Source organism: Quercus suber, unplaced genomic scaffold (assembly GCF_002906115.3).
Source record: "Quercus suber isolate HL8 unplaced genomic scaffold, Cork oak 2.0 scaffold_7, whole genome shotgun sequence".
Taxonomy (NCBI): Eukaryota; Viridiplantae; Streptophyta; class Magnoliopsida; order Fagales; family Fagaceae; genus Quercus; species Quercus suber.
The window spans coordinates 1,281,519-1,309,369 of record NW_027069473.1 but is presented as its reverse complement, the minus strand read 5'-3'; the positions used below and the strand labels follow the sequence as shown (position 1 = coordinate 1,309,369).

Genomic DNA, 27,851 nt, shown 5'->3' with positions numbered 1-27,851 from the left:
CATCAATACAACTCCTTAATTGGGGATAAGAGCCTTGAATCACCATATGACAGTAGCACCATGATTCAAATTAATCTAACGAAACATCAATACCAAGCATAGATCCTAAATAAACCAGAAGGCTTCAACAAAAGCATAACCAACCTAGAAAGGAACCAATATTCGTAAATCAACTCATTCCTACAATAATCCAAGAATTCAAACAAAAATAAAAATAAAAACGTGGTCATGCAATTGAGGGAAACAAAAATAAAAACCTCAAATTGAGTTAGTAAATTAACCGAATACCTGCTCTGCCCGTAATGTAGCCAGTGATGTCCAGTACGCAGCAAGGACGTGTGTGGCATGCTCTGTGGTGCTCTTTGGCCCGCTCCACCTACTAGACATGGGGTTTCGACAAATGCTCATTACTAAACTTTACTTTACATTTAACAAACTTTGCTTTATATTTCACATCCATATACGTTGCATTGATAAGTTTCTTTTGTTTGTTAGTTAGTTTGACATATTTTTAATTATATCAAAGAGACAAATAAAATCTAATATACTATTACACATAAATAATTATTCATAAGAGACACTTAGCTTGAATAACGAGAATTCAATGAACGTACCTAATGGCAAAGGGCCCTGAGTGCACTGGTGGTAAAGGCGGCCTCGTAATAGGGCATATTCGTGGGAACCTTGAATAGGCCCATAGTGCACCAACAAGAGTGCTCCTCCAATCTGCATCGCATCCTTCTTCGATGCACTACAAAAATGCCTGTAGAGTCAGGCCAATGCTGCACTACCCCAGCTGTACTGTCTCGCACCACTGATTGGTTGAAGAACTGTAGAGGCAACAGTGAGACCCAGTTCGCCGACTTGTCCATGAACAATAGGGCCCCCATCCGTACAAGTAGGTGGTAGCGGGCATGTTACTGCACAACTTCGTCACTAGCGTCCGCAGCTAGTAGAGCGGCAAACTGTGCATCAAGCCACTTGTATTTTATCCTCGCCCTAGTAAGGGTAGACTTGTTTGAGTTCGGTATCACTGTGGAGGTTAATGGCCCAACAAATCCCGGCACACCAAGTTCCATTACTGGTCTGTCCTCCCAGTGACAGGCAACCCATCCACGAATCCCCAGCATCACCTCTATATCTTGCAGGGTGATACCATTTCTCCATGGGGTAAGTGGAATGTGTGCGTCTCTAAACGCCACCGCTCGACCAACGCCGTGATCAAGGCATGGTTGACCTCTATATCAGGAACCTTGAATAACCCGGTCAAACCTGCTACATCTATGTATTGCATGATACGTGGGTCTAGCCCACCCTGCGGCAATGCACATTTACGGCATCAAACCTTTATAATGCCAGGCACCACCTGCACACGGACGAGCATTGTGTTAGGTAGTGCACATGAGGTAATTATAAAATGGACATGTATTAATAATACAACTGCATACCTCGGTGGCAGCGTGCCTCCAAAGCAGAGTTGACCGATGATCCAATTATCGGGTCAACTAGGTCAGCTCATCGGGTCCATCCGCACTTTATCTAGTGCTTGCATATCTGGCATGGCAGCAAATAGATTGTTAGAAATTATCTGAAAAATAAACCCAATTAATACAAAATAAAAGCATGGATACAATAAGACATATTATGATCCCAACAAGATTGTCAACATCACTTCTTGCCCCCATTTAACATGCAACCAAAAGCAATCAAATTAAAGCTTAAATAATAAGAACTTGCCATAATTTTACAAAAAAAAAAAAAAAAAAAACACACATTTTCTTTATCTGTAATTAAGAAAAAAAAAAAAAAAAAAAGACTAATTAATGTGCTAGAAACTTAATTGATACCTAGCTGTTCAACATCTAAGCAATGGACCACTAAGATCCCTACAGCTACAGGTCATTTGGTCTCAAGTTCTCAACTTCATATCTAGAAAACTATACTAATTATTCTACATTTCTACTCACTAGATATGTAAGCATACCATGACTCAGTCAGCCCATTTCCCTACTTCTTAGGTCTATTATCAACATTTTAGGAGTTAATTCTACTCAATTTCTACTTGGTCAGTTAATTTAGGAGTTGGTTCTAATCCATTTATATGAGTATGACTCTATCAGACTCCAAACTATACCCAGGTCCAGTATTACCTATAAGCAATAGTCAGATCTTAGACATGAGGCTTAAATTTCATCAAATAAAAACCAAGTACAACAAAATCCAGTAAGTATACAAGATGTGTATACTTCACTAGATTTTGACACTATAAATTTCTAGTACAAACTACAAATTACAAAAATGACTCTACATGGACAACTCTTGGCATTCAAAATCCTTCTTCTCTCTCTCTCTCTCTCTCTCTCTCTCTCTCTCTCTCTCTCTCCTCCAAAAGGAACATAAAACAAGTTGGTACAGAATTCCAAAACACTAAAGAAAGCATGAAAATTGTTTGGTTTTAGCAATAAAGAAAGCATACTTGAAAGATTAATCCTAATTTGTGGAGAGAGCACACTGGTGAATTAATACAAAAGCAATTCAATTAGTATTAACAGAAACTAACAAAAAGGTACCAAACAAAAGGTACCAAAAAAAAGTAAAGTCATTGAGACATCTTCTCACCAAATTGTCTTCCTATTTTAAAAGAGATTTTATCATTTGGTTCAAGATTCAAATGAATGATGGAAGATTTGAGAACCAGCATTTAATAACAAGATAAAAAGTATATGATCATAGTCAACATAAAACAAATGAAAAAACAAAGATGGATTGAAGTAACAGTCAACATATTATAACTCACATTCTTAGAGAGAATGAAAGACAAATATAGATTATCCCCCTCTAATAATCATAAAACAAATGAAAAACATGGAAGATTAATATAAGCAATTGAATATTAATAATCATAAAACAAAAGCTACAATCTTTAGTGTGCATTTAGTCTATATTTTCAATGTCATTGCATAGATTAATATAAGAAACTTTACAAAATGGAAATCATGAAATTCATGTCATGGCTTGAACTCTAATGAAAGCAGCAATATATTCTCTATTTTCAATGTCAGTGCATACACTCATACTGTTTGCAGCAAATAGAAAGTCTAAAATAAATGAAATCAAGAAACGATATCAACATGAAGTTCAATGTCCACACCTATCGCAGAAATAGAAAATCTTATATAAACTATACTTTCATATATTAATAAATAAATTTTATTAATAGAACAGGTTCCTTCATGTTCATGATGATAAGCACACCATAACCTAAAAAAATTATGCACAAAGCTAAGTGATTATGGGAAATCTAGAACAGTCGTTGCTATTTGTAAGCACCCCAAGCACGAGACCAATCAACCAAAGTTCTAATCAATAATGATTCCAACCGAGTCTTTAATCAATTTGTATCTTCAAAAATACAACTATTTTGCTCCTTCCACAGTAGCCATTTGTTTTGGCAATATGAAACAAAACTTTTTCAAACAAACAAAGCATTTTCAAATACTAAAAAATTTAACTTGCACTTATTATCATCTTTTCTTCCCCTAGGCAAAATCTGAACCTGAGTCATACCCATAAAACAAATGAAAGAAATTGAAGATTTTGGTAATGCGAGATCCCCCTCTGATAATCATCAGTTTCCCATAAAACAAATGCAACACAAACAAAACAATCATCAACGGCAGAGCAACGTACCTGTAATCAATGACGGCGGGTACGGTGAGGGTTCGAAAAGGGTACGGCAAAACACCACGATACCGACAACGGCAACTGATCGAAAAGGGTGAGGGAGATTGATGAAGGGTGGGGGAGAGTGAGGAAATATGATCGTAGAGAGCGAGGGAGAGTGTACAGAGAGAGTAATGGCAGAGAGCGAAGGAGCGCGAACAGGCAAAGAGTAAACAGGCGTTGTGAGACGTTGGTTTTGAAAATGTAAAGCAAACTCAATTTTGTACTTACCGAGTTATGCGTTTATAAACAACCATTTTTTAATCGCAAAAGGCCACGTCTGCTTTACCAATGTAGCACAAAGCTGAAGCTAACTCGATTATATAATAATCGAGTTATTTATATAACTCACCCGTCTTATTACCAAGTTACAAAAAGATGGGCATTTCTCTAATTAATTTAGAAAAGATGGCAGAATGCTGTTTTTTTTTTTTTTTTTGCTCAAAAAGGGCAATTGCCAATTTTTTTCACAAAAGCTCACTTGGAATTCCAAATCTTAGGGCTTTATCAGATCCGGTTCAAAGAGAGACACTAATGGTGCTCATGTGATGATGTGACGCAATGGGTTCATCATGTATCAATGTCCCATGGTTCCTCAACCATGTAAAGCAAATCCGTGAAGGGTTGCCTTGGGCGGTTCAATTCTGCTGAGCCAGAGAGGTTGGGTTCTAGGGTTTTTCTCGTGGGACTTCTAACGCAACCAAGGGGGAAATAAAAAAAAATAAAAAAAAGGATGTTAACGTCGTCAGTTGAATTATTTTAATAGACATGTGACTAAATTTTGAAATGTGTACCTAAGGAACTACATCTAAAGTACTGTATCTAAGTTTTGTCCAAAATAAAAACAAAAAACATATCGGGCCTTTACGCATGTTTAGTTTCATATAACCTTTTTATAAATAATTTACAAAATTAAATATTTAAGAATCTCAAAAAAAAAATGATGAAATAAATAAATGAAAAAAAAAAAAGGAATAATCAGAAACTTGTGGCATAAATATGAGATCCACTTATATATACATATATATATATATATAAAGAGTAGCATCTAGACCTTATGTAATCCACTCTCTTGAAGCTTCAATGGAATAGATATAATCATGTAATAGCATTCATATATGTGGCCTTTGTAGTCAAGATAACATGTTGAAGGGTAAAGTTTTAAGATATTGAAACTTCATAGCTTGGGCTTCAAAGATTCAAGATAATCTATAACATAAAAATGATTTTAATTAAAGTGAATATCAAGAGCCTTGTAGCTAAATTGGCACCTTTCCATGCACAAAATGCTTTTGATCTAAGGGCAAAGGATTCAATCTGCGAGATTTTAACTATCTCAAACAAAAAAGATTTTAATAAAGTGAATACCATAACATGACTAGAGGCAGAACATATAAAAAAATGATAAGGAAGCCACCAAAATTGCTAATGCGTTTTCGGAAAGTATGATTTTTTTCAAGTGGATTGTATCAAATTTCCAATTTCTTTTGCTAATTTGGCTAACTCTAATGTATCAAATATATACGGAAACGATACTCATGGTTTTAGTTGAAATAGAATTTTAATCTCAAGCAAACTATCTCCATAAGAATGTCATTAAAATTAAATCAATTCTAAAATCAAACTCAAACTTTTAATCCAAGAAAAAAAAATCAAATTTTGTAAAACTTGAACTTTTTCATGTGTGTCTATTGAAGATTTGAAAAGTAGATAAATTAAAACTTTAAATTGTTGATAATTGTGTATTAGAAAAGTTGTAGATAATTCATAAAGTGAAGAGAAAAAATAAAAAAGAAAGAGAAGTTGATATCCACAATTAAGCATTTGTGTCTATCCAAAAAAATTATAAAGCTATAGAGGAAAAGTTGATAAAAACAAAAAATTGTAGATAATTCATAAAAGTTTTGTTTCTATCTAAAAATGGTTGCATTTTGTTGCAGTCATTTGACACAACAACAACTTCTAAAGCCAACTTTAAAATTGTTGCAATTTAGTGCAATCATTTGGCACAACTACAATTTCTAAGCCTAACTTTTATGATATAACCCGTGCGTTGCACGATTTTAATTATAAACTTTTAGTATAATTTTACTGAGAAATAATAAATTAATAATCACCTGAATATAGATTGTATAAATTGCATATAAATTATTGTTCTTAAAAGTATCAAGCAATCACACAACATATTTATATGAAAAAATTCATAAATTTAATAATTAAAACCGTATGGAAACTTAACCAAAGCTATTTCATTTGCCAAAAAAATAAACATAATTCTCTTCTAATCAATATAAGAATACATTAAAAGAACCGTATATATAGAAAATTTACAATTGTGAAGATGTTAGATTTCTAATCAATTTAGGAATTATATGAGAAATATAATTATTAGTAAAAAGATATGTATTAAAAAATTATAACAATTAACATTATAAAAAAATTAAAAAATTTAAAAAAAAAAAAAACACAACGTAAAACTCATCACTTAGGATGCATATTTATCCAAAAAACTTGGAAGTTAGGACATGGGAGAGGTTTATTAGACATCGAATTTCAAATTATATTGAAGTTAAATTATAAGAGAAATTATTAGATGGTTTGGAATTAAAGAAACACCTATCCTATGTGAAATTCTAATCAATTATATATATATATATATATATATTGTTAAAATATGTTTCTATCCAAAAAAAATAGCGTATATTTTTTTCTAAAATCATTTTTTTATCTATAATTTTAAATTTTAAATAAAATATTAATTGTTACACGATCCTAATCTAAGTAAATTAGGTATTTTATCCATGTTTCTAAGGTTTTTTTTTTTTTTTACGTGTCTTATCATTTTAAATCTAAAAAAATTCTGCAATATGAATTAGACCTTGTTTTTTAGTGTAGTATTTAAAAACTGAGAAGAATTAGATTACACTATGTCTATGTCACTGCAATTTAAGAATTATTAGACCTCTTTATTTTTAGTGTAGCATACGTCGCTGCAATTTAAGATGCATTAGATTTTTTTTTTTTTATAATACACTATACGTAAAAAAATAAGGATTACGTGGATAAGATAAAGAATTTGAATTGTAATCAAATAAATATTTTTATCAATTTAGAAATTATATGAGAAGAAAAATTTTATATACATATATATTTTTGCAATCTAAAAATTTTAAAAATTTCTACAATATGGTGAAACCACTTGGGGCAACCATGACATCTAATCCCAACTTTTATTATTTAGTATAGTATATGATATGATATTCATATGAGATTTGTTTTAATAAGTGAGATTTGAATAAATTATATCTACAAAAATTTTATACTTTAAAAATTATACCTAGTAAAATAAATTAATCAATAAATTAAATAAACCAAATTTTAAACCTTGTCAAGAACACAATTAATCCTTGAAGCTGAATCATTACATCCCACTGCTTTTGGAGTTTGGACTTGCTGGCATGATAGTCCAGTAACTCCAGTTAAAAGTGAAAAAAAAAAATATATATATATATATATATATATATGTGTGTGTGTGTGTGTGTGTGTGTGTGTGTGTGTGTATGTACGTATATGGGTTTGGCGTGCCAGCCGAACCGACCATCAAGGCCCAATCCTATGGAGAAAAGGAAAAGTCTAGGATCAGCCCATTGATTCATTGAGCTAGTCAAATCATCTCTTAATATAGCTTATTTTTTAGCTTAAAATGTCCTTTTCATCTTTTTTTTGTTTGACAGATTAATTTGAACTCGTATTCTCATATTAATAAATCACTAGTTAAGGTATAGCTTAGTTCCCTTCTAACTTTAACTATCTCAAATAAAAAAGATTTTAATTAAAGTGAATACCATAACATGATTAGAGGCAGAACATATTTTTAAAAAAATGATAAGGAAGCCACCAAAATTGCTAATGCATTTTTGGAAAGAAGGATTTTTTTCAAGTGGAACGTATCAATTTTTCAATTTCTTTTGCTAATTTGGCTAACTCTAATGTAGTAAATATATACGGAAACAATACTCATAGTTTTAGTTGAAATAGAATTTTAATCTCAAGCAAACTATCTCCATAAGGGGTTGTTTGGTAAGAGTATTAATTTAAATATAGTTTTTTGTTTTGCAATTCCTAAAATGGTAGGTCCCACACTTGAATTTGATTGTTTAGCTAATATTTTCTAAATACAGTTTTCAAAAAACTATATCCTATTTTCTTGATTTAAAACAAGATTTTGAAAACAATTAAAAGGTGTTTTCAAGATACAGAAAATATTTTTAATGACAGTTGTAAATAAATTGAAAATAGTGGACCCCACATATTTGTCCAAATTCTTTTATCTCTTAAATTAAAAATTTTATCTTTATCACAAAAAGAATTCTCACACTTCAAATTTGAAACTTACCATTAAAAATAAAAAATAAAAAACTTGATGAGCTCTATTCCCTTATCATTATCCACCAAAAAAAAAAAAAGTAATCTATAGATTCTACATGTTACTTTTTGCAAATTTTTTTTTTTTTAATCTCAAAAAATGAAATAGGCTCCCGAACAATTATTTTTGTTTTTAGTATTTTAAAAATTTTTCTTAAAAGTGGGAGCTAAACACGTAAAATATAAAAATTATTATCTGAAAACTAGTTTCAAGCTCAACTTTTTGAAAATTGTTTTTATACTATTTTGAAAACAAAAACAAAAATCCTCCTATCAATCAGGCCCTAAGAGGGTCATTAAAAATTAAATAAATTTTAAAATCAAACTCAAACACTTAATCTAAGGAAAAAAAAAAACTCAAATTTTGTAAAACTTGAACTTTTTCATGTGTATCTATTGATAATTTGAAAAGTAGATAAATTAATACTTTAAATTGTTGATAATTGTGTGTTAAAAAAGTTGTAGATAATTCATAAAGTGAAGAGAAAAAAAAATAGAGAAGTTGATATCCACAATTAAGCATTTGTGTCTATCCAAAAAAATTATAAAGCTATAGAGGAAAAGTTGATAAGAACAAAAAAGGGATCTGGCCTATTGATGCATGTTTGCTGTTCTACACTCCTTATTTCTTTTCTTTCTCTTTTCTCTCTGTTTTTTGCTACTTTGACTCTTTCCCACTGCTTTCTTTCTTTCTCAATGCTTGCTCATGTGGTGTTATGGTGATGGTAATGCAGTAATTCTCCACTAGAGGTTGCTACGGTTGTGGTTGTGTTACTGTCCACAGCAAGGACCCTTTATATACTGTCTGCCGCAATTGTTTTTTACCATTTTAGCCTTTAACCACTTTTGTCTAGTTTAGGATGTTCCTCCTAACTACCCACTAGTTTGTCAATTGTCCAGCCACCATCACTTACCTGTGCTGGCTATGCCAACCCCCATTACCAAACAAAGAAGGCTATTTTATCTACTTGCTCACTGTGATATTCTCTCTTATTATCCCTCATGGCATGCACCTAGTGGTTCCAACTCATCCTACCTTCTTTCGGGTTGTATGTCATTCCAGCAGGACATCACCCCCAAAAGAATATGAGCTAGAACCCCAAAATAGGCTTTTATTTCTCCTCACCGCAAGACCATACCCTCTCTTACCTCTAAGTGAGAACCCCAAAATAGGCTGGGTACAGGTTGGTAGTGCTTAGGCCTTGCACGTGCTCCACTTCATGTGTACATTGAAAGTTTGTCTATTGCTCATGCATTTGCCATGGTCTAAAGGCTCATCTGTGCATTCTGCCGCTCATCCTTAACCTCTTATGGCATGAAGTATTTTATGATCTTTTATTCTTTATTGGCTTGCTCCTTTCAAGGGCTAGGCCTTGCTTGATCATGAGTTTTTCCTCTTTTAGCCCATTCTTTGCTCCTTTCATAGTCTTGTTGTCATTCCTGCCATAACACTCTGTCATTCCTACTGTGGTGTTATTTGACCCATGCTTGTTGAGCCTCTTTAGGCCTACTGCCTGTTCTTCTCTTAATGACTCAATGTGGTCATTGGATTTATACTCACGCTACTTTGGGCTTTCTTAACCCATTACATTGCTCGTGGGCTCCTTTATCCCATTTCTTTTTTCTTGAGCATCCTTGGCCCATTTGCTTTCCTTGGGCATCCTTGACCCATTTTTTAACTTTGCATTCACATAGGTTTTTACTAACTCTTTTGGGCTTCCCTAGACTAATTATCTTATTCTTCATTCTTGGGGCTCATGGGTTTTCCACTAACCCCTTACTTTCTTGCTTTATTACCTCAGGCTTACTGTGGCCCATTCTTAATTTTCTACATCTCATAATGCCCATAGGTTTACTACTTCTCCCTTTGGACTCCTTTAGGCCCATTTGCTTTCCTCAAGACCCATTTATTTACTTTATGGGCCTATAATCCATTGTCCCTGCCATTCGGGCTTAATAGTTTTTTCTATTAATCTACTAACTCTACTCTGCTCATATTGTTGGGCTTCTTCCTGCTACTGGGCTTCCAAAACGAACATCAACAGAGGTTTTTCGTCGAGTACTTCAGTTTCCTCTTCGATAACACATCTCGGTGTTATCTTGTGTTTGCATCTCTCTTCCCAACTCTTTAAGCTTTACATTTATTGCTTTTTGTACTTACTTATGACTTACAGTAGTGTTCTGGTTTATTGCGCGTGCTTTACTCTTGTTCCGCACTTAAATAAATTAGAGTAAAAGCAATTAAACCGTAATTTAAAATTGAGGGTCTAAACAAGTATTAGTGTTTTCACACTAATTGAGCTAGTTGAACTTTCAAACATGTTACGAGAATTGAAACATGTTATTTCAAACTTGAGAAATGGCAAGAAATAACATAGTTTTGCATGACATTGATGACAATCTAAGATCTAGCATATGATTATTTTATGATTAAGAGAAGAACATGCAAGCATTTGACTAGAAGGGGTAGGTGAGCTGGCTCAAGGTTGGTAGGATTAGAAGACAAGAAAGGAACCTAGTGACAACCACATTGTTTCCTTTTTTAAAATTAAAATCGTAGAAATACCGGGATTCTGGCAAATTTTAAGCCATATATAATTGACTTCAGTATTAATTAGCCCCAAATTATTGCCTAATTATCTATATTAAAAAGTCAATTTCTCCAATTAATTAGGGCTTTTTAATATTTGACAGTCTAAATCATCAATTGTGTACTTCCTTATGATTGTTTTAAGTTTAATCCAATACGATTATAACACATCATTAATTTAAAATTCATTTCTCACTAAACCAATCAAAATTAATTTGATCATAATTACACGTGATTAGATTTAATCATGTGGATGCATCTCAGCCGTTAAAATTTAATTCCACAGTTTCTTTCAATCTAATCATTTAATTTGAGCTCATAACATATCGTTTTTTTGATCATTAAGACTTTCAGATTTTTTTTTTTTTTTTTTTTTTTTGAGAAACATTAAGACTTACAGATTTGATTCATGTGAAGTAATTGAAAATCCAACAATCAAAATTACAATTCTACTCCTAAAATGTTAAATTATGGTTCCACATTATTTGCACATAATTATATTTTGGTAAGAATTAACAGCAAAAAATAAATGATACGGAGATAAGTACAACAAAATTGTTGATTTTGATGATTTATGGGGCAAAATATAAGCAGGACACTGATGATAATTTCAAATGCAAAAGTTTAATTTGCAAAAAAAAAAAAAAAAATCCCGTATAAAGTGACGTGGTGGCACCCTTCTCTTCCCGCGTATATCTCTCTTTCAAACTTGCCTTTATAAAGTTCGTTACTCCTTTTAAAAACCCTAGACACACTCCTTCACTTCACTCTCATCTGTTATTCTCGCTCTCGCTCTCTGCGCTATTAATCTTCTTCAGGTACCAATCCTGGTTTTCTTTCTCGCTTATTTTCCTTTTTTTTTTTTTTCCTTTAGTTTATGATCTGATCAGAGTTTCGCGGTAAAATTTACTGGATGGATGTTTGGTTGGGTGGAAAATCATATTTTTTTTTACATGTCTTGTTGTTTTAATTGTAATTGAGAATTATATTATAAATTAGTAACTGTTTTGCAAATCGCTATGGAGTAGCTAGCATGTTTAAGCAAATTTCATTCCTTTTTTTTTTTTTTTAAGATTTTCCATGACCTATTTTATTTCTTAAACTAATGAATGTTCTTAGTTGTGTTTTAAGCCAATGCTTTGGTTTTGGCATATTGTTTTATTTGTGAAATTTTGTGCTTACCAAATATGTTCTCTATTGGTGTTAATTATCATGTTTGACCTTTCAGTGAGGGGCCCGAAGTAGGTGTTTCTAACAGAGATGTTTATCGGATTATAAAAAGAGGGGTCCTTTTTATGAATGCAGGCTGTGATATTGTCTATAATCAATGGCTATATTAAGGAAATTAGGTGATGACCTCTTGGCGTGCAATCAAAATAAAGTGCTAGCTGATGATAGGAAGAATATTGCCCAATGCATTAAAAAGATTGAACCAAAGACCCCATTGCGACGCAGCCTGCGACTGCAAAACATGCAGGGAAGGGTTAGCCCAAGGCTTCAAGAGAAATCTGATGAACAAAAGATATCCTATGGTAGTAAGAGAAAGAGGTTATCAGATGACCTCAAAGATCAAGTTAGCAAGAAAGAGACTGAAGTTGTGCCTGTGGAAGACATTGGTTGTAGAAGTGATCTGGAGACAGGGTGTAACAATGCAGGCGATGCTCGAGTAGTCAGTGATTCTATGAGGGTGACAATGACATTGAGGGATTTCGACACACTTTACCTTCGCTTTGTTCAGGTAGTTATATAATTTCCACGTGATTATATTTTCGTGTATATATATATATATATATTGCACTTATAGGAGGTAAGATATCTTTAGACTAATATATTGAGGATTCATAACTGACCCTAATATTTTGGGACTAAAGCTTTGTTATTATTGTTGAACTTTCTATCATTAAACATTTCTTTTATATTAGCTCGTTACTATGTGAACTAGATGAAAGAAAACAGGGAAAGTTTGAAGATGGACATGTCTACAATAGTTGAGGATTAATAAATTAGAGAAGAAACTGCACTGTAATAGGAAATGTAGTATTAGCTTCATAAATGGTCATTGTGTAATGGTACAAGTAAACCAATGATGTCAGCACTTTAACATAATATTACTGTTACTATCTTTTTTGAGTCTCCCATATTAACTTCTTACTTACATTGTTCAGAACTAAATGCCTTTTGCATTCTAAGATAGATCATACCAAGTTGTCTGTTGTATCGGTAAGGCTTTATTATTCCTTTGGGCACACATAATGTAACAACATGTGTGCACACATAATGTAACACAACTAGTGGTTATTGTTAAATTTACAATAATCAAGCCTTAGTCCCAAATTTTTGGGATTAGCTATGAATCCTCAACATATTAGCCATGGTTAGCCACATGTATTCTTTTCTGAATTTTCAGATTTTTTGCTTTTGACTAATTTACAATATAAATCTTTTGAAATTGAAATGATTAAGAATCCTACAGTGACCTAAACATCTTTTAATTTTTTTCATATGCGCTAGATTTTATTAGTCTGGAATAGATAAGTTGCAAGTTCCTTTTTTTATCTACTCTTAGAGTTCGTTTAGATACAGCTTATTTTGTTAAAAACTAAAAATACTGTAGCAAAATAATTTTTAAATGTGTGAATAGTGCCGTGGGATTCATGACAATGCGTGCACTTTGTCTCCTGCACAGTGAATCTATGTGCATGAACAGTATGGTTCCTGTTCATATACGCTAAAAAAATAAATAAATAAACGCAAACATAAGGAAAAAACATGAATCCAAACACTCACTTAGCCTGTCTATGCATGTTGATAGAAGAGTATAGATGCAAGAAAGCTAAGGCCAATATATCTGCAAAATTCTAATACTTGTGCACAGGGCTATATTTTGGCTACTTTAATAATTTGAGTTAGCAGATTTTTTTTTTTTTAACATAGCCTGTCTGTGCTTTACACAGGAAGAGGAGAAGAGATGCCTTAAGCCTAAGGATGATGTGCACATTTCTAATGGTTCAGAAAATAATGTGAGAATAATCATGAACTTTAATTTCTTTCACTTTTTTTTTTCTCCCCTTGCTTTTAATGGTTACTTTTTTTAAAGTTTTGGTCAATTTGCTGAAGAAGTTCTAGTCTTTTGCACTTCCTTTTGCTCTCTTTCACTTTTAATTCTTAATTTAGTTTTATTTATTGGCAGTTTTGGAGAAACCACAGAATTGATGTTGAATTTCTAGAGTTTGTTACACTAGGCTTTAGACGTTCTTCTACTTCATTTTTGTATGTGGTTTGAGGCCTTAAATGTCAATAGGCTGGCCACCTGTGAGTATGATCTTGATATGCAATATGCTACTCAGTTTGTTACATAAGGCTTTAGTTGCACTGCTTCGTTTGTGTATATGAGATGAACCTTTACATGGAAATAGGCCAAGCACCCTATTGATCAATTAATTTCAACTTNTTTTATTAGTCTGGAATAGATAAGTTGCAGTTCCTTTTTTTATCTACTCTTAGAGTTCGTTTAGATACAGCTTATTTTGTTAAAAACTAAAAATACTGTAGCAAAATAATTTTTAAATGTGTGAATAGTGCCGTGGGATTCATGACAATGCGTGCACTTTGTCTCCTGCACAGTGAATCTATGTGCATGAACAGTATGGTTCCTGTTCATATACGCTAAAAAATAAATAAATAAACGCAAACATAAGGAAAAAACATGAATCCAAACACTCACTTAGCCTGTCTATGCATGTTGATAGAAGAGTATAGATGCAAGAAAGCTAAGGCCAATATATCTGCAAAATTCTAATACTTGTGCACAGGGCTATATTTGGCTACTTTAATAATTTGAGTTAGCAGATTTTTTTTTTTTAACATAGCCTGTCTGTGCTTTACACAGGAAGAGGAGAAGAGATGCCTTAAGCCTAAGGATGATGTGCACATTTCTAATGGTTCAGAAAATAATGTGAGAATAATCATGAACTTTAATTTCTTTCACTTTTTTTTTCTCCCCTTGCTTTTAATGGTTACTTTTTTTAAAGTTTTGGTCAATTTGCTGAAGAAGTTCTAGTCTTTTGCACTTCCTTTTGCTCTCTTTCACTTTTAATTCTTAATTTAGTTTTATTTATTGGCAGTTTTGGAGAAACCACAGAATTGATGTTGAATTTCTAGAGTTTGTTACACTAGGCTTTAGACGTTCTTCTACTTCATTTTTGTATGTGGTTTGAGGCCTTAAATGTCAATAGGCTGGCCACCTGTGAGTATGATCTTGATATGCAATATGCTACTCAGTTTGTTACATAAGGCTTTAGTTGCACTGCTTCGTTTGTGTATATGAGATGAACCTTTACATGGAAATAGGCCAAGCACCCTATTGATCAATTAATTTCAACTTGACCTTCATGTGAGACATAATTCATTGTTAGGATTTATATGATTGTTAAAATTTCTTATAAAATAATATTTTTTTTTAATTATTATTATTGGTAATTACAAATGCACTCTTTAATTTGCATCCCTTCTTGGATTCAAGGTTTCTGGTAAGTATTTTGCTGTTTTAATTGTTCTTTATAATCTTCTAATTTCCATGCTAGCTCTTTTCAAGTGGCCAAATAATGCATTTAAAATCACATAATGTATCTATGGCCTTACTTATTCTTGGTGATTATTGACCTTTATGGTTATTTACATTAATGCTACAAATTTTTGCAGAACGGGAATGCATGTGATGGTCATGCTAAGAGATGTACCAGGCGACCTGATCTCAAGGCTATTTCTGAGGCGAGTTGCTGGATTATGTGTTACACATATATTACTTGTACACTATCTACATTATCCAATGGCTTTAATAATCAATCATACTTGTTATTCAAGAACTATGGTTTAGCTACCAATGAAACTGAAAAACTTCTCTGAACTGGTATTATTGCCAATGGTCTGATGCATAGTTACAAAATCATGATAATGCCGAAATCATATCAGGTTAGAAATGTCCCTTATCAGGTAGGGGTGCATTTTAAACTTGCAAATAGCTGCATTCTAGAGTATTAATAGCTGTACAATTTGCATATGGTGGCTTAATAAATATTGTCAAAGATCTCTTTGACCTGGCTTGAATTTATCTTTGTCACATACTTCCTGTTTCATTTGGTACATGGGTAAAGCTTTTTTTTTTTTTTTTTTGGGGAAGTTTCATAGACACATAGTGGGTTTTGAACCGGTAACCTTACCCCTCCACCAATTATTAGGGGTTGAGGACTCATTGGCAAGTACACAAATGCATTTTGATACTGATGACGTTTGAAAATTCTTGGAGAGAAGAAAAGGGTTACTTTAATGCATGCATAAGTGCGTACATAGACTTTGGCTGATAGGCATTCTCCTTAAATTTCGTTGTTTCTTGTAACATTATTTTTTTTTTTTTCTAATTTTTTTTACTTACAGTATTGCATAATAGTAAATATAATGCCATTAAATTTATTTTGCTTGTGGACACCACACACTCATATTGATCAATTTTTGCATATCTTAATTTCAATACTCGGTTAATGTTTCAAAGTAGTAAATTATTGTATTGAAAATGATATTTCAAAGCAGGCTTGTAACTTTTATATTTTTTTCCTATATGTGAACATTTCTGGTTACTTTGATTTACTATAGTGTAGAGTAACTCTGGTCTACTTTGTTACTTCATTTCCTTACTGTTGCTTTGTGAATTATGGCAGATGCTGAATTCAAAAAAAAATTTGTACAGCAAGAAAATAGGTCATCTCCCAGGTTCATGAAATTCAGTTGTCTGTTGGGGCGTTGCTATCTATTCTTTCATAAATTACATTAATTGTTTTATGGCAACTCCAATCTTTTAATCTAATTTTTGTTATTACCTTTATTAATGCAGGTATTAATGTTGGACATCAATTCTCTTCCCGGGCTGCAATGGTGGCTGTTGGTCTTCATGGGCAGTGTTTGAGGGGAATTGATTATACTGGAGAATCTTCAAAAGTGGTAGGGTATCTAAAAGTAATCAGGAATTCTGCGGAATTTGATTAGTAAAGTGTGTATACAACAATTATTTAATGGCATCCAAGCATATGGTCAGTGATAAAAGTTTCTAAGAATATGTTAAACTCAATATAATTGAAACTTTCTGTAAAAATGGTGAAGATTTAGGTACATGGGATGCTAAGGAAATTGAAATGTCCTGCCAAGATCACGATGATGGATGAAAAGGCCTTGGATTATCTTTATAGTAAAGGATAACCCCAAACTATTTTGTTAAAAATTGAATGTCGGTATATTAATTACAAAGGATAAGCAACCAATAATACATATTACAACGCCATGATGCTGAGTGGCTATCACGATTTTTTAATTGGTTGTTTCTATGTAAACTTAGATGGAATACATTGTGAGTTTATAGTTTTAATATTTCTTTTATTATCTCTTGGATTATTGCAGGAAGAGTTCAGGAGTCAGAAGATTATGTTGCCAGTTATTCAGCAAAAAAAAGAAGAGATTATGTTGCCAGTTGCTGTTTCAATTGTCTTGTCGGGCCAATATGAAGATGATGTTGACAAGTCAGAAGAAGTTGAGTATACAGGTGAAGGTGGGAATGACTTACTCGGCAATAAATGTCAAGTTAAAGATCAAGTTATGTGTCGTGGTAATTTGGCTCTTAGGGTTCGGAATGACTTACTCGGCAATAGTAATTTATTAATATTATTTTTATTTGATTACATGGGTTTTTGCGCTTTAAGTTGGTAGAATTTTTGCCCTAAAGGGAAAGTAAGGTTTTTTTGGGAAAATTATTTTTATTGTATTATTAATTGTTAAAAATAGTGTTGTGGTAAACACATTACACTGAATTTGTGTTTTGGAAACATGAATTCAGTGCAAAATTTGAAATTTCAATACTTAAAATTATGTTTTTAAAACACGATTTTTAAAAAAGGTTATTTTCTAAAATAATTTTTTCAGAACACCATTTTTAATAATTATATATAAAATAATATTATTTTTTCTAACAAAACCCGGGAAAGTAAAATGAAATTAATAACCAATAATTGAGCTCAAAACAGTAGGATATTTTTTTAACAACCAATATCTATTTGTGCTTATAGGTTTTTATGTTTTTTGGGGAAAGAATAAAATTGGAATTCCTTTTTCTTATCTTTCCTACTAAGTAGGTCTTTCTAAAAAATAAATAAATAAATTTTAAGAAGTTCCTAACAAAACAATTGAATAAGATAGAGATATTCTGATGAAGGATCTTTAGAAATTCGGCACTAAAAGGATTTTTTATGAGATTTTGAAGGGTTATTTAATAGGTGTTAATGCTTAAGGGTTTTGGTAAGGTTAGATAATTTAAAAGCTAATTTGATGGCAGTTGGTTTCAAAACAATGGCTAGTACAAGGATTCCCAAAACCTTTTCTAGAAAAGACTAGTACCCCTAAAGGATTCCCAGTAACAAATAAAAGTAATTAAGAACTTCTAAACCAAGAAGACATATGGTCCTTAGTCCAACACATCATACAAAATCTGAAAGACTATCAGATTACCCTTGACACAATAAAACTTGGGAAACTTATCTACAAGTAGAATAGAAACTTTCTAATAGATGGAATAGCTAAGAAATGTTCCAAGAGAGCTTTCCATCATGCGAAACATCCCAAATTATAGTTTGAGAACTTGAACCAACCTTTCCTCGCCTCTTATAAGTCTTCAAAGGAAGCTTTCAATTATGTTCCCCCATCATTTCCTTAATTTTCTTCTCCTTTTTTTTGGGGGGTACCCATTTGGATTTTAGCATCTAATAATGATCTGTCGTTTCGATAAATGTCTAATAGGTGTTGACGTTTTAAACCACCATAGTTTAGACGAAATCAAACTTTTCCTTCTATATGATATTTTACTTAACTTCATATTTGGAAACCAATGAATTGGCCGAGATGATTTGAATTTGAAATCATTCTAGCAAATTCATATGCGCAATTCCAATATATGTCTAATAGGTGTTGACATGTTAAACCATTGTAGTTTAGTAGAAATCGCACTTTACCTGATGTATAGGATTTTACTTGACTGCCTATTTCGAAACCAATGAATTGGCCAAGATGAGTTGAATTTGAAATCATTCTGGCAAATTCATATGTTCCGAGGAATGAAAATAAATCAAATTCAAACTCAAGTTGTGTTTCAAACCTCAACTTACCAACATGAATTGCATGAATTAGAATTAATGTGAATTTGTGAACCAAGGATCAACTTGCTAAAAGAATTGGTTTTAATATGCCCAAATAAAATCTTTAGGGTTTTGTAGTGGGAATAATGTTGCCAACTACCCTAAAAAGCAGTTTTGCTCACTTTTTTTTAATATTGTTAGATTTAATGTTAACATGCTATCGAATAGATCAACTTGAACAAAGTCAAATGTTATTAGAATGAAATGAGATGTGATCAATTGCAAGTTTGACTGATATATGGAATTAGGAATTGTGGCTATCAAATCCTCATTTATTTAGATGTATTAATATGATTATTTATTTCATAGAAATAGGTAAGGTAACAAATATTTTACCTTTAAGCCAAAAATAAATAAAAAATATTTTACCAAATCAATCTTATGGTATGTGATTATTATCTTTTACAGAACAACATAGATCAAGGTTTACCTGTTAGAGTGATCCGTGGACATAAATGTGTTGTTGGTGGGCATCCAAGAAAAATTTACACATATGATGGCTTGTACAAGGTAGAACATACTTACGAATTTAAAGTTTGTTTGTTATTAAAGAATTGTATTAGTATTTTGAAGTCCATGAAAATTGATTTTGTGTGAATTGAGAATTTTCATAAACTATAAAATAGTTTTATGGATTTAGGCCATGTAATTTTCTTCATTATATTGTATTTTGTACCTTTGCTTAAATTTCAATCAAGCATCTTATTTGACAAAATCACGTTCCCACTAATATGTGTGTGTGTAGTTGTCATGTGAGATTTTAAACATTTTAAATGCATTCTTCAACGGTGGTTTTGAGGAAATATTGAAAATGCCTTCGTTCTGGATGGATAAATTAGGACATGTGCATGATAAACAAAACTTATTTTAACTTTCTGATACAGTATTTTGACAAAACTATTTTTAGCTCTTTATGAAAATATCAAGACTTTGTCAATCTTGATAAGTGCAATGCCTTTCTTTATGCGTTATATATATGAAATAGTAAAACCAGATTCTTGTTAATGTATCTTATCTTTTTCAAAATCACTTTGTTACTTGGACTATGTTGAAGCGGTATCTCGTTTTCGTATCCCTATCTGTACTTGGTTCCATATTGTTCACTGTGGAACCTTGCAGCTTGTTTCTTTATGATTGTAGATTCTGAAAAATAACATTTATTTTTGTGATTTATCCAATTGTCTTTCAATCTTCTGTTGAATATTGTTTTTGGTTTTCTACATCTTCTTTTAGATGGGTTTCTGTTGGAGTAATTAAGGATTTATATTGTGGGTTGGAAAATTAAAAACGTTTAAGGCTTTCTTCTGCTTTAAGTGCTTTTGTTTAAAAGAAATCTTGATCTGCCCTTTTTTTCCTTTTTCCTAATATTATGCACTGTCACTATTTTTCTTAATTTTTTTCTTCATTCATGTACTCTTAAATGCCATTAAGGATCTTGTAAGTTTTTTTTTTTTTTTTTCTTTTCTTTTAAAGAAATAATAGGTCAAATTGTACTCTCTTTTCTTTATGTTAAAAAACATTTCACTATTTTTCTTAATTTTTTCTTCATTCATGTGTTCTGTTTCTTTTTCACAATCTGTCAGGTTGACCATTATCGGGAAGAGAGAGGTGCTTCTGGATTTAATGTTTTTAAGTACCATTTAACGCGAATAACAGACCAGCCCAAATTGGTCACAAATCAGGCAAACAATCCTTCCTTTCTTTTTTTCCAGACATTTTCTGTCTATTGGTCACAACTCAAAACCTCTGTTGGAAAGTGTCTTGAGTGATACAAGAAATATTTGTAAGCACTTTGATACATTGCCACAGGATTGCTCTCCTTTCCATGCCTTTGAAAGTTTTAGGTTTGTTAAATTTTTAGATTCTAATTCTTTAGGAGGAGCTTGATAAATTTCCTGTTAATTTGAATTTTCTTATTATACTAATAATGATTTCTTTACTTATTAAAAAATATGAATAAAAAAAGGTTGTTGGGAGGAAACTTACTTGATAACTTGTCTTATCCAAAAATTGAAAGAAATTTTTCTTTTCATTTGCAAACTATTGAGAGCTTGTGGCCTGTCTTATAGCTGATCTAAAGTATTTTTATTATGCATCCTAGTTTTATTATTTCTGTAGTTGCTTTTATACATTTATAGAAATTTATTTATTGAGTATTTCTGTAGATTTTGTTAAACGCTTCCTCTTAATTTGAATTTTCTCTTTATACTAATAATGATTTCTTTACTTATTAAAAAAATATAAACAAATAAAAAGTTGTTGGAAGGAAACTTACTTGGGTTGCGCGTGGCATTGGCTGAAAAGTTAGCTTTTTTTACTATATAACTTATTTTTGCTACTATTTAGTTTATTTTTACTACTATTTTTGGATTTCATTGCACTTTTTGATACTATTTATAGATTCCACTATACTATTTCAGCTAGCTTTTAGCTTTATTTACAGAACTTTCAGCAAAAAAATTTCAGTTTCAGATAGACACTTGATAACTTGTCTTATCCAAAAATAAAAAGAAAAAAAAAATCATTTGCAAATTATTGAGAGCTTGTGGCCTGTCTTATAGCTGATTAAGTATTTTTATTATGCATCCTAGTTTTCTTATTTCTGTAGTTGATTTTATACATTTGTAGATATGTATTTATTGAGTATTTATGTAGATTTTGTTAAACTCTAATAATTATTTTTCTTAGCGTTTACCATGTGGTGCAGGAAGCGCATGAAAATATTTTCTTTAATTTAGTCTCTTTTTTTTCTTTTTTTTTGAGAAAGAAATTTAGTCTTATTTAATTTTGTAGTCTGTTGTATTTTTATTGGTCCATTGAATTTTATTTTACGTATTAGTAGTTAAATAGGTTTTTTGTTTTGACTCTTTCGTTGCATTTGGATGGTCTTCTAGGCTGCATATAAGTCATATTTTAATATTTGATCTGGATTTTCTGGTCTTTTTGACTGATTACACATCCCTCTTTCTTGCTCATAGTGCTATTCTTACTCTTAGTTTGATTTTATAAATTAGGTAGATTTTGCTCGGAAGAAAGTCTCTAAAGGTCATTCTGAATTAAATGGGTATGAATTCTGCAAGCTGCCACATTAATGAAAAAATAATTCCTCTCTACAAGAGTTATGCCCTTTTGTTTTTCTGTCTTTCCATAGAAAAACAAAAAAGGAAAAAAAAAACCCACTAATGAAAAATATTTTTACATAACTTATGTCAGTTAGTTTTCTAGATTGGTGTGTATGGATATCTCTGGTGGTGAAGAAAAAATACGTATTGCTGCTACAAATGTATGTGATGTTCCTCCTATTGCACCTTCAGGTAAATTCTCCCATCTGATTTTTTTTTTAGTAGCAATTTATATGCAATTATACGCAGGGGCGGAGGCAGGGGGGGCGTGGGGGGCACCTGCCCCCCTGACTCCTCCTAAAAGTTTCATGCATGTGTAACCTTAGTTCTTAAGTGGTTACTCGCATAGAGGGGAAAAAAAAAAGACTCCCTGAAACAAAGTGAGTCTGACACAAGGAAAAAGAAAGCAAAAAAAAGTTTTCTGAAACATCAAATCTATCAACTTTCCACCTATTTTACTATTCTTGTAGGTAGTTTTTGTCTTGTCCTTTGACACCTGTTTCACAATTTTTTTTCTTTTTTCTTTTCTATTATTTTTTTTACTATTTTCACTATTAATGATACTTTTTATAGTATTTTATTGTTGATTGATGTTAGAGATATTACAAATTTTACTACTTATATTTTACAAATTGATATGTTATCAATCACAAATAATAATTTCAAACATTTATTCATTATATATTGTTTAAGTAACACTAATAACATTTTTACCACATCAGTTTGTAAATTTTTTGTTGTAAATTTTGTAGTATAGATTGGTTATTTTTTTAATTTTATTTTAATGATATGAAATATATTTATTTTTTTACAATTGTTTATTTATTTTGTTATTATTATCGATTAATATTTTTTAGATCAATTTCACTTTAAATAATATCTTTTAATTTTGCCTCCTTTGAGCCAAAATTCTAGCTCCGCTACTGATTATACGTTTCTGCATAAATTTTACTCCACCATAAAGGCATTATTTGCAGTTTCTGTTCCTTGAATGGCAAATGACAATAAAAATCATTTTATTCTTAAGGTCTCCCTCCTGTTTTTGATATACATTTTATTTCTTCTTCTTCGTCTTGTTTTTATTTATCTATTTATTTTTTTGGGTTGACTTTGCTGGTGGTATATCTATGGATGCCAGTACTACTGACATTATTGGAATTGTAGGTTTTAAATATGTCAAGTCTGTTGAAGTTGCAGAAAATGTAAGTATCCCCCCAAATGCTCCTGGATGAAATTGCAAAGGAAAATGCACTAATGCTGAGAAGTGTTCTTGTGCTCAACTTAATGGCAATGACTTCCCATACGTGCACGATGACGGTGGCAGGTGAGGTTTGCACTGTTGGTTTGAGGACGTTAGAGTTATACTTCCTGCTATCTTTATATATATTAGCTTATTATTTTATATCAGTGCAAGGGTTTTTTGTAATCATGTCATTTCATTTCAATATATATACATGATATGGTGAGGGACTAATCAATTTTAGTCCCAAACATATTTTCTTATACCCTTTCTCCGCTCACTCTTCTCTCCCTCTTTTTTTGCATCTAATCCTAATCTTCCACAATTTACAACTCAACTGCTGGCATTGGCATAGTGTTAATCATGGAATATATATATATATATATAGAGAGAGAGAGAGAGAGAGAGAGAGAGAGAGACAGAGAGAGAGAGTGAGTGGCTCAAAGGGATGTGAATGATGGTTGGTCAGCAGAAATTGATTGCTTAGTAACATAGTTTGTAAAATACACATATTATACTTTATTACACAAATGCATATATTCTTATAAAAACTCTCCTTTTATAATATGAAACAAAGTTTTTATAATAATTGGAGTCCAATTTTCCATCATGTGTCCATCTAAGTTTTTATAGTAATTTTTTTGACAATTGAATTATTGAGTGTAAAAACTGAAAAATCTAAAACCAATTAAATTCTAAATTATTATATATTTTAGAAATATATGATTTAAAAAAAGAGTATAAGTTAATAGCATATATAATTTAAACCACTTCTAAAAAAATGTATAATCTAAACTGTATAATTATGATTGTTTTAAATTGTACCGTGCATATGCACAGAGTTAAACACTAATTTTCTATAATTTCAATGATTAGATCTTAATATATGTGTGTGCACATATTTATATTATATTAAATTAAAAATACTCAAATTATTTGAAATTATAACATTATAATTTATAAGGGAACATAATTTTTTTTGTTTATAATTTTGCTTGAAAACACGTCCAAAATTTAAAAAATAAGTATATTAACTACTTAATTATTTTTTATAATATTTTGTGAAATTATACTGAGATAGCGTAAGTCTGGTACTAAATTGGAGAATAATAAAAATATAATAATTTAAATGTATTGCCATTATTGAAGTCTTAAATTTTCATGTAAATCTGTATTATATCCATACAAATGTCTACTTGTTTCTCATTTCTGTATTTTTGCCGATTTTATGAAATGTTTTTTAAAACCTTAAGCCAAAGGAAGGGGAGGATATTGATCGTCTTTTTTTGCATTGTACTGTTGCTGGGGAGCTTTGGGCTTTTATGTTGACTCTTGTGGGTCTTAACTGGGTGATGCTAGAAGGACTACTGATATGCTCTTGTTGGTTGGGGTTGTGTGGTAAGAGGATGGTTTCCAGTACTTGGGGGGTTATTCCTACGTGTTTATTGTGGTTTATGTGGTGGTGAAGGAATCTGCGGCATTTTGAAGGGAAGGAACGCTCGATTATTTAACTTTAATCTCAGCTGCTGTGTTCTTTATTTGAATGGCGGCAAGCTTATGGTGTTGGGTCAGAGATGGATCTCCTAGATTTTCTGGCAGGATTATTAATGGTTTGATTCTTGTGCTGCCTGTTTGTCTTGTCTTCTTTTTCTTTTTTGAGTATTCTCTGTATACTCTGCCTGAGTACTTCGGACACAGCCTATGAAAATGTGTACGTATTCTATACTGAATATGTTCATCATGTATATTAGTATTACTAGCTATGTTTCGTAACCTATGTTAGATTAGATATCACCCATGAAGCAGAGTAGTCTTAATTAATGACATGCACATTTTATGTCTATATGTTTTTATTTAGCTTGCTTTTTCAGCTAGTTGGAAAATACCCTGTTAGTTAGCGTGTTGTTTGAATTTTTAAATTATGTCTTCTGGTTTCTATTATGTTTACTTTTCTTTTCTTTTGTCTTTAAAGCTTGGTATCTTGTTTCTGAGGTATCTATTTGAGATTTATTGGTCTTTATCCTCTGTCCGTGTTTGTCTTGAAAGTTTAGTACTTTTTGTTTGTTCTTTCCCTTTTTCAGATTAGGTGAACCAAGGGATGTTGTGTTTGAATGTGGTCCAAATTGTTGCTGTGGACTCGGTTGCCTAAATCGTAGATCCCAGCAGGGACTTAATTATGAACTTGAGGTCCTGTAATTAAATCAAATAGTAATGTTTTCTTTTTCTTTTTTGGGTTAAATAGTAATGTTTTCTGAGTATATTACTTATGTAACAGTTGATTAAATCATTTTTCTGTGAACAGGTCTATCGTACCAAGGATAAAGGCTGGGCTGTTAGGTCTAGAGACTTTATTCCTTCTGGTGCACCAGTTTGTGAGTACGGTGGAATTCTCAGGAAGAGTGATGAATTAGACAATGTCTCAGAGAATGACTATATATTTGACATTGATTGCTTGCAAACGATGAGAGGAATAGGAGGGAGAGAGGTACCAATAGTTATGCATGAACTCAAATTTGTGGCTATGTGACATATGTACTGTTTTGTTAGGGTGTATTGAACTGCTTAAATATTGGAAGTATGCAACTTGCAAAATTTTTACCCTGTTGCAGCAGCTTTTTATTGCTTTGTTGCTCACCACAAATTTTCACTAAATTGTCTTTAATCTCTATACTAAAGGGAAATAGTATAAGATTGCTCTATAATTAAATAGTTAAACTACAATTTATTCTCTCTCTCTCTCTCTCAAAGGAATGAGAATAAATTGTTGTCATTCTATTGATTGTAAAGCAATCTTGTACAGAAACGATCATGTAAGGTCACTCTTAATCTAATTTCAACCATTCCTCTGATTTTACTTTCTTTCTTTTTTCTTTTTTTTTTTTAATGCAGAGGCGGTTTCGCAATGTATCTATACCCTCAAGCAATCATGCTAAGAAAAGAGATGACCATATATCAGAAACTGGGCCTGAGTTTTGTATAGATGCAGGTACTTCTGGTAATGTTGCCAGATTTATTAATCACAGTTGTGAGCCTAACCTGTATGTTCAGTGTGTTTTGAGTTCCCACTATGATGCTAGACTTGCGCGAGTGGTGTTATTTGCTGCAGATAACATATTCCCTATGAAGGTAAAGCTTCTTTGTTGCTCGTCTATAGTTGCCCCCACCTCCTTTTTTTCATGCCTCCAAAGCATAATGAAAGTAGTGAATTCAGATAATTCCTGCTTTGATTTGCTTGGACAATGAGGTTTGTCTTCACAATGTATTCTTCCAGTAGTTTTAATGACACGTTTTAAATTTGGTAAGGGATTGGAAATTGTATGCTAGGAAGCACACCGTAACAGGGTGATTCTTAACCAATTTTTATGAATACTAGTATAACTGAAAGGTAGACGCTCTAATAAGGTCTCTGATAATATCATAACTATAAATCTTTTATATTTGACGGTTGCAACTTCATTGCTTTTGTTAACCTAATACCAATATCTACGCTGGAGAGGATTTATTTGTGTTTCTATTGTATATACTTCCAGTGTACCTGGATTCATGTTTTGTTAATAATACTCTTTTTCTTTTTCTTTTTTCTTTTTTTATTCTTAGAAAAGAATCCACTTTGGAGAAGACTGTTGAAGAGGCTTAAGCAAACAGATGTAAAAGAAATATGGGGGCCTCCACCTCTAGAATTAACAGTATAACCTGTCTATAACTAAATCAGTAATATATAATATATAAAATGTTAACAAAATGTACTAGTGAGGTAATGGCATAATGATGAAATGTGTCCGAGTAGCAAGTTTAGCCTTGTTCAGTGTTCGCTATGACGTTATTATATATATGTCTGTTGTGCCAAATGTAGGTAATGTAAGTTATGTTTTGTTTTGGCTGGTTTGTCCTGAGAATAATGTTTTAGCTTTTGATAGATCAACTTCTGCTATGGAATAACAGTGTTTAATTAATGCTATAAACAGGAGCTTACTTATGACTATGGATACCAACTTGATAGCGTTGTTGGTCCCGATGGAAAGATAAAGGAATTCCCATGCTATTGTGGTGCAGCTAACTGTCGGAAGCGTTTGTACTAGGCAATAGGCATTACGCGTAACAAACATATGCGGATAAATCGCGTACGTCCGTAATATTGGCAATGATACGGAACTTTACGCGTTAATTTGAGGCTGAAAGAATACTAACGGAACATGTATGTATCGGCTTCTTTAGTACGGCTTAATAAATGATACAGCTTGTTATAAGGTTACTTTCCTTCCTAATGAAAACGGTTGGCTTTAGGCATCAAAAGTCAAGCACGATTATTAGAGGAAAAAAAAAAAAAAAAAAGTCAAACGCTATATATAAAATATTATCAAACTCTTCAAGCCAGAGTGTTTACTGGTTTGACACAGCATTTTTTCCTTCATTCAGTTACAATCTGATGTAAATCAATAATGGTTTACTACTTGTTGAATGAAAGTTCTGTTGTGGTTTATAAAAATAAAAAACTTCTAGAAAATGTATTCCAATCAAAC

The 27,851-nt window shown here is 31.8% G+C and overlaps 1 pseudogene; it reads left to right on the top strand.

Annotated features, from left to right (window-relative positions):
- Nucleotides 1-12,065: 12,065 nt before the first annotated feature.
- On the top strand, nucleotides 12,066-27,536 carry LOC112007732 (histone-lysine N-methyltransferase, H3 lysine-9 specific SUVH4-like; annotated as a pseudogene).
- Nucleotides 27,537-27,851: the final 315 nt, after the last annotated feature.